General features: G+C 41.1%; 1 pseudogene; it reads right to left on the minus strand.

Moving 5' to 3' along the window:
- Window positions 1-292: 292 nt before the first annotated feature.
- On the minus strand, window positions 293-1563 carry LOC114052885 (annotated as a pseudogene).
- Between the last annotated feature and the right edge of the window lie 6187 nt (window positions 1564-7750).

Below are 7750 nucleotides of genomic sequence, written 5' to 3' on the forward strand. Positions count from 1 at the left end.
GAAGAATTGAAAAATTGTATTGAATATGAAACTGTGAATCTCTACTACATAGCTTTTTTAAAAAAGTACACACTAAATTTAACAGAATAGTAATAACAGTGCCCTGTTTGTGTTCCTTTCTGAAAAACAGTTGTTTTCTTCATATTATAAATATTTCACTAATGCTCTTTTCCTTCTTTTCTTTCTTTCTTTCTTTTTTTAAACCTAGATACCATTTATTTCTCTGTGCAGGAGGGGCTGGAAAGGCAAGAAAATGTGGTTGGTCACTTGGAATCTTTGAGCTGGGCAGGACTCAGTACCGGTAGTGGTCAGGTTTGAAGGGGCCCTCTGTAGGGAGGCCCAGGTATTTGGACTATTTTTCCATCAGCTTTGTTAGCTTCACATTCAGTTTGCCAACGTGGGCCCCAGCCACAGCTTCATCCAGCTTCTTGGGGAGGAAGTGCACTACCACAGGGTACTTGTCCGTGTGGGTCCACAGCTCAATCTGGGCCAATATCTGGTTGCTGAAGGAATTGCTCATGACAAAGCTGAGATGGCGCATACCACAGCCCAGGTTGACTAGACAGCCTTCTGCCATCAGGATGATTCACTGCCCATTCTTCAGCTTATAGCAGTCCACCTGAGGCTTCACATTCACCTTCTCCACAGAATTCTGATTCAGCCACTTGACGTCTATTTCCACGTCAAAGTGGCCAATGTTACACACTACGGGGTCATCCTTCAACTGCTCAAAGTGCCTACCCAAGATGATGTCTATGCATCCTATGGTGGTGACAACGATGCTTCTGTCTTTGCAGGCCTCATCCGCTGTGGTCACCTCATAACACTCCATAGAGGCCTGCAGTGCATTCATAGGGTCTATTTCGGTCATGATGACCCAGGCATCACAGCCTTTGGCCACATCACCCTAGCCTACCACCACAGCCACCTTGCCTACAATCATCACATCTGTGGTTCGCTTGATGCCATCGATGAGGGACTCACAGCAGCCATACAGGTTGTCAAATTTGCTCTTGGTAACAGAATCATTCACATTGATGGCTCGCACTTTCAGAACTCCATTGACCTTCATCTTGTACGGATTGTGGACGCCTGGGGTGGTTTCCTCTCAGATGCTGCTGATGCCCTTCAGGAGCTCAGGGTATTTGGTATGAACAAGGTTGGTGAGGTCCCCACCATTATCCAGGGTCATGTTGAGGGGCTGCCCATCCTTGAAATAGAGGGTCTGCTTGATGCATCCTCATTGGTCTCCCCCTTCCAAGCATACACAGGAATGCCAGTTTTGGCAATGGCAGCTGCTGTGTGGTCCTGGGTGGAGAAAATGTTACAACTGGACCACTGTACCTAGGCTCCCAGGGCCACCAGTGTCTCAATAAGAACAGCTGTTTCCATGGTCATGTGGAGGCAGCCAGCAATCCAGGCACCCTTCAGTGGCTTGGAGGCTGAGTACATTTCTCGAAGTTTCATCAGGCCAAGCATCTCATTCTCTTCTATGTCCATGGCCTTGTGTCCCCAGGCAGCCAGGCTGATTCCAGTGACTTTGTAGGGCAGGTTGTCAGACATGTTGCAGCCTCCTATGCAGTTACTTATTGACTTAGCAGAGACCACCTCGCAGAAGCTTCAGGGATGGGGGCGATGCGGCCACAGGAAGGCCAAAGCAGGCAGTAGGCAGCACCAGGAGGGGCCCTTCTTTTCTTTTTATATCACTATCAGTACATACCTAATCTCCCACCACCATTCTCTCCTCCAAAATAAAAGTCTTATCCTGTAGCAAATAAGAATAGTCAAGCAAAACACACGTGTGTCATTCTGTATGTAATCCATCACTGTTCTATTAAGAGATGGGAAGCATACTTCTTCATCAGTCCTCTAGAGTCATTATTGGTTATTGCATTGATTAGATTTCTCAAATCTTTCAAAGTAGTTTCCTAAATTGTTCTCCTAGGTCTGCATCACGTTATACATGTTTTCCCAAGTGTCTCTAAATCCATTCCTTTCAACATTTCTCAGGGCACAATAATATTGTACTGCATTCACATACCACAGTTTTTTCATCCAGTCTCTAATTAATATACAGCTTGTTTTTTGGGGCTAGGCAATGGGGACAAGTGACTTGCCCAGGGTCACACAGCTAGTAAGTGTTATGTGTCTGAGGCCGTATTTGAACTTGGGTACTCCTGAATCCAGGGCTGGTGCTCTACACTGTGCCACCTAGCTGCCCCCTATCCAGTCTCTAATTGATGGGCACCTATTTTGCTTCCAGTTCTTTATTGTCCTATAAGTACAGATCTTTTGCCCCTGTCTCTGGGCTCTTTGGGGTAATGGTTGTACTTGGTCAAAGAGGTCTAAGATCATTTAAACTACTTTCTGTGTGCTGCCTTTACAGGTTTCTTGAATTTTATATTCTAGTCAAAAGAATTGAGTAAAGAAAAAAATAATGCCCTAAACTTACAGCCAGTTTTTTTTTTGGTGCTAATTATAGCGTGGGTGAAAGATGCTTTGCAAAAGTGGGTGCTTTGCATGTCAGTTCACCTGGATAACTTTTGATGTGGTCCTCTACCCCAGTGTACCTCTTCCTTGGTCAGACTTACATCTGAAATTCTGCATCAATAACTGGGGTAGTTTCTTCCACGTCCACACTGAGGCAATAGACAGACATTTCTCCAGACCAACACATCAGACACTTTTCAGTGGTACAGTTCTGCCTATTCTGTATGAAGCACCCAAACTATCCATACCATCAAGAAGAATTTCTGGGCATGCATTGCCTATGTTGCTTTCACCTTATTTGAAAAATATAAAAATGATAGGTTTATTCCTAGACCCCTGAGCAAATGCCTAAGTGTTGTCTGAAATTAGTAGTCCAGTTATGGGGACAAGTTTACCTGGATGGAATATTCATATATTCACACTTATTTATTGGTTAGCCTTGAATATTTCATATATGTAAATAGTCCTCAATACTTAAGTACCCTTAATACTTTTATGGAGAAAGAGAGAAACCAACTAGAAACTTAGAAGCTGTGAGTCCTGACCTAGGTAATGCCTTTGACTTTTTAATGGGACTTTGTCACTGTTAGATTATGTCCCTTAACTTGTCTTTGTTAGAGGCTGCTAGGTGGCACAGTGGATAGAGTGCTGGGCCTAGAGTCACAAAGACCTGAGTTCAAATCTGATCTCATACATTTACTAGCTGTGTGATCCTGGGAAAGTCACTTTAACCACTGACTGTCTCAATTTTCTCAACTATAAAATGAGAATAATAATAACACCTACCTCTCAAGATTGTTGTGAAGAAAAATAATATTTGTAAAGTACTTAACATAGTGCCTAGCACTTCCTTCCTTCCTATGTTCTAGTTTCCTTTTCCATAAAATTAATGTCACCTCTCTTTGGCATTGGTCAATAAGCATTTATTAAGCATATAAGATGGGCACTGTTCCAAGTGTGGCAGATACAAAAATAAACAAAACTATCCTTGAGTTTTTATCCTTGAGGAGCTCACAAGAAATAAACTATGTTCAGGATAAAATGGAAATAATCAACAGAGGAAAGGCACTTGAATTAAGAGGAGAGACTTCCTGTAAAAGGTAGAGTTTTAGTTGGGATGTTATGGAAGCCAGGGAAGCCAGGAGGCAGAGGTGAGAAGGGAGAGCATTCTCTACTTGTTTGACAGCCAGTGGAGAATTCCTAGAATTGGGAGATGGAGTGTCATGTTCAAGGAACAGCAAGGAGGCCAGTGGATCAAAAATACATGATGGAGGTTGGGGGGGGTGGCAGGGAGAATGGGGTGGGTGGAGGGTGTGTGGGTGGGTTGGGGGGAAGAGAAAGGAGATCAGGGGGTTGAGGATGACAGTAAGGTGTAAGAAGACCAGAAAGTTAGAATCAGGGAATCAGTTATCAAGAGCTTCGAATTCCAAGTAGAGGACTTTATATTTGATCCTAGATGTGATAGGGAGTCACTAGAATTTATTGAATGAGGTAGGGTTGGGGGCAACATGGTTGGACCTATCTTTTATGAAGATCAGTTTGGCAACTGAATGGAGGATGAACTGAAGTGGGGAGAGACTCCAGAGACTGGGAAGAAGAAACTATACTGATGTTTGGGCAGTTTACCCAGTATTCCAGGGTCTGGCTCAGACTTGGAATGGAAAGGACTTATGAGAAGAAGGAAGAGAATGCCATGATACATGGTACATATTTGGTGAGAGGAGCTATTGGAATTGCTAGATGTTTCTAGAGTGACTGGATTTTGGGCATGCTGTTGCCCAGTTATTTACTAATTGTTGGTATATGAATGATAATGTTCTAACTTCTGCATTGCTGCTCATTTTTCAAATGTTAGTCTGCTAGGTAATATTTGCTTGCAGAATTGCTTTCTGTTGTTGATAAATGAAAAGAAATATGTCATAATATTGCAGAGTCCAGCAGCTTATATGCACCATTTGCAGTGGTGGCCCAGAAGAACAATGGAAATATATGAATGTGTATTGACTACTGAACTTTGAAGAGAAATAAATACCAGTATGCTATGCTGTATGTTTAAGGTATCTTAGACTATCTGCTAGACAGTCAGTGGTTTTATATAAAAGATACTATCAGATTCCAGTGGCAGAGGAAGAAAAAATGAAGACTTTTTAGCTATTAAGATGCATTTTTTTTTTACCAGATTGAGTGTATGATCCAAGGTATTGTGGGTGAATATGTCACTTTTTAGCAGCTGTTAGAGAAAGTAATTGGAAATGTGAATTACTTGGAAGTATTTGTGTATGTAGATGACTTCATAGACTTAGGAAGACAAAGAATATTAAGAGAGGCTGATGAAAGGCAGATTGCTTCAAGACCCTTATCTCTCTGTCAAATAGTGAGCAGTATGCTTCTTCATCATCAATTCTTCAAGGTATTTTGTCTGATTATTGCATTGCTGAGGTCTTAAGTTTTTCACATTTGATTTTGTTTATAATGTTGTAGTTACATAAATTATTCTCCTGGTCCTGCTCACTACATCTTGGATCAATTCATATGTACTCATATTCCAAGATTTTTTCTGAATTTATGCTTTTCATAATTTCTAATAATACAATATTATTCCATTACTTTCATATATTAATCCATTTCACAATTGATAGGTATTCTCTTAGTTTCCAATTCTTTGCTAGCACAAAAAGTGCTGCATTTATTTTTGTATGTATGGTCTTTTTCCTTTTTCTTTTATATCTGGATTATATGCCTAGTAATAGCAATGCTAGATTAAAAGACATACACAGTTATGGCTTTTTGATATAGTTCCAAATTGCTTTCTTTAATTGTTGGACCACTTCAATTTCCACCAAAAGAATAACAGTATTTAGTATTAATTGTGGTAATTCCCTTGGCACTAGGGAATTGGGGAAAACTGCAGTTGCTTTTTGGTTCCCTGAGGCTTACTTACTCCCTTCCTTCTGCACCTCTGAATCCTCCTTCATGGAGGTTACAGGGAAAGTTAGAACAGCTAAAAATATCTTGGCATATTTTGGAGGTTTTGTGATTGATCATTAGGGAGTTTTGAAACACCTTTGATTTCACCCTCCCCCACCTGGGAAAGGAAGGAGGGGAGAGGGGCAGCAGCTACAGTGTGGGCCCCCCTGGCAATGGCCTTGGGCTCTAGGGCAGCCTTTGCCTGGAAGCATCACCCAGGTTCAGCACATCCCGCTCAAGGTAATGAAGCTAGCCTCCAAACTTGGGTAAACATGCTCTTTTAAATTCATAATTTTAACTGTTAAGATGAGATGTTGATTCTCTATGTAAAGTAATTTGGAAATGTATTTAACAAAACTGAAGTCACTTGATTGGTAATGGGTTTGTTTCAAGTTTCAAATTGGTGAACTTTCCATATCAGTTATGTCAAGCAACTTTTCATAATTTGGTTACTGCTAAAATAATTTACTATTTTTGGTTATTGTTTTAATGTGTGAACTAGCCAAAAAGCTTGTTTGGGTTATGTATGGCTTGCTGAGAACTTACAAGTGTATATAAATCTCTAATGATTGGCTTTTTACATTAGGATAAATTTAAGTATGAGATGTAAATCCTGGAAAAGTTTTTCCTAAGTTGTGATCTTGCTACTTGAGGTAAAAGCTCATAGGATTTTATTTTGAGTTGTCTGATTGGTCATAATTATATATATTATATTGGTCATAATTATATAATTGGTCATAAAGTCATCTGAGAGAAATGCCACAAGTTACTTAGAGAAGGTGATACTGGTGGGAAGTCAGCATTGGGAAAAGCTGAGAGGACAATTTTAGCCTCAGTCTAAGATGGGATCCTCCTGGCTCACTTTCCCCATTATGTTCCTTTGAAAGGGAATGTTACCCACCTGGCTATTCCTGAGTCTGGCTATGAGGTGGATTTGATACTGCATGGTTGGAAAATGGAATGAATCCAAACAGAGCTAAGGATGTTTTATCCTCTCAAAGTTGGGCCCTAAATCTAGTCCCTGCTTTATATCTGGGTCCTGCAGTTTTTTTCTGTCAGATTTATGTCTTCCTGACTATGGGCCATTCACCTACAGTTGGTAGCAAACAGTGGGTACCAGTCAATGTCTCCCCATTTTTCCCTGGATGCAGCCTGTGCTCAGTTCCAGTCAACCTCCTCTTTGGGACCCCCTCAAGGGAGGGAAAGCTCTATGCCCCTTGCCAGCAGGAAGCAGTTTCAGAAGCCAAGACCTTTGCCCCTTACTCCAAAAGAATTTGGGTCTTATTTGTCTGAGGGGGGAATGATGGGGTTGGGATCTGGGCCCCAGAAAGGAAAAACCCTTGACTTTCCCACATGGCCAAATCTCTGGCATTCTCCTGAGGCTATAATCCCATCAACTGGCCTTTCATTGTGGCTACACCCAATCTCCCAATTCTGTTACCTTTAACCTAGCTAGGCCTTCCTTTGTTTTACTTCCCTATGTATGGCCCCTGGCCATTTCCCGCCCTTAATCCTAGCTAGGCTCCATTCTCCCTTGGCCATGAGGTCCAGGTCCCCCAGTTGGCCCCAGTTTACTGGCCACTCCTAGGTCCCTCCCACAGTCTTTCTTCTGCATATAAGGTCTATCTTGTCTCCATTAAGATGCTTAGATTCTTAAAATCTAGCCACTGCTTATCCATACTCAGACTCCTTAAGAGTCTGATGGATGTTCTAATAAAACTCATCTTTGGCTGAAAAAAAAAAGATCATAAAGTGTAGAGAAGGTAGCAGCCTACATTGGTAGGAGGAACTCTTCAATAGTAGCTCCCCACAACAATAAAATGACAAGTCTCTACCCTATTCATAGTTTTATTTTTAAAAGTTTATGATATTTGTATATGATATGTTATCATTTAAATATCTAATATTATGTTATATTTATAGTTTTCCTAATATTGAACCAATAATGCATTCCTGGCACAAGTTCAAACTAGTCATAGTGTATATTTTCAGTATATTATTATAGTGGCAACAAGATGGAGGACTAGACATTTTCTCTGAATCCCATGAACTCTCAAACCTCACTGAAACAGAAATTATGTGCCAAAGATAAATCAACTTCAGCTGTCTCCATGGTCTAGGACATTAAAAATCCAAAAGAAGGTTAAACCCCCCCACCAAAACTCAGTAACTGATGCTGATTGACCCTGAGCTCATGCAGCACCCCTCTCCTCCCTCCCATGCTACCATCAGTGAGACTATACTAATTTACCCAAGGATATGACACAAGCTTACAAAAAATCCACTCCTTAAC

The sequence above is a fragment of the Vombatus ursinus genome, unplaced genomic scaffold (genome assembly GCF_900497805.2).
Source record: "Vombatus ursinus unplaced genomic scaffold, bare-nosed wombat genome assembly UNPS02014809.1, whole genome shotgun sequence".
Taxonomy (NCBI): domain Eukaryota; kingdom Metazoa; phylum Chordata; class Mammalia; order Diprotodontia; family Vombatidae; genus Vombatus; species Vombatus ursinus.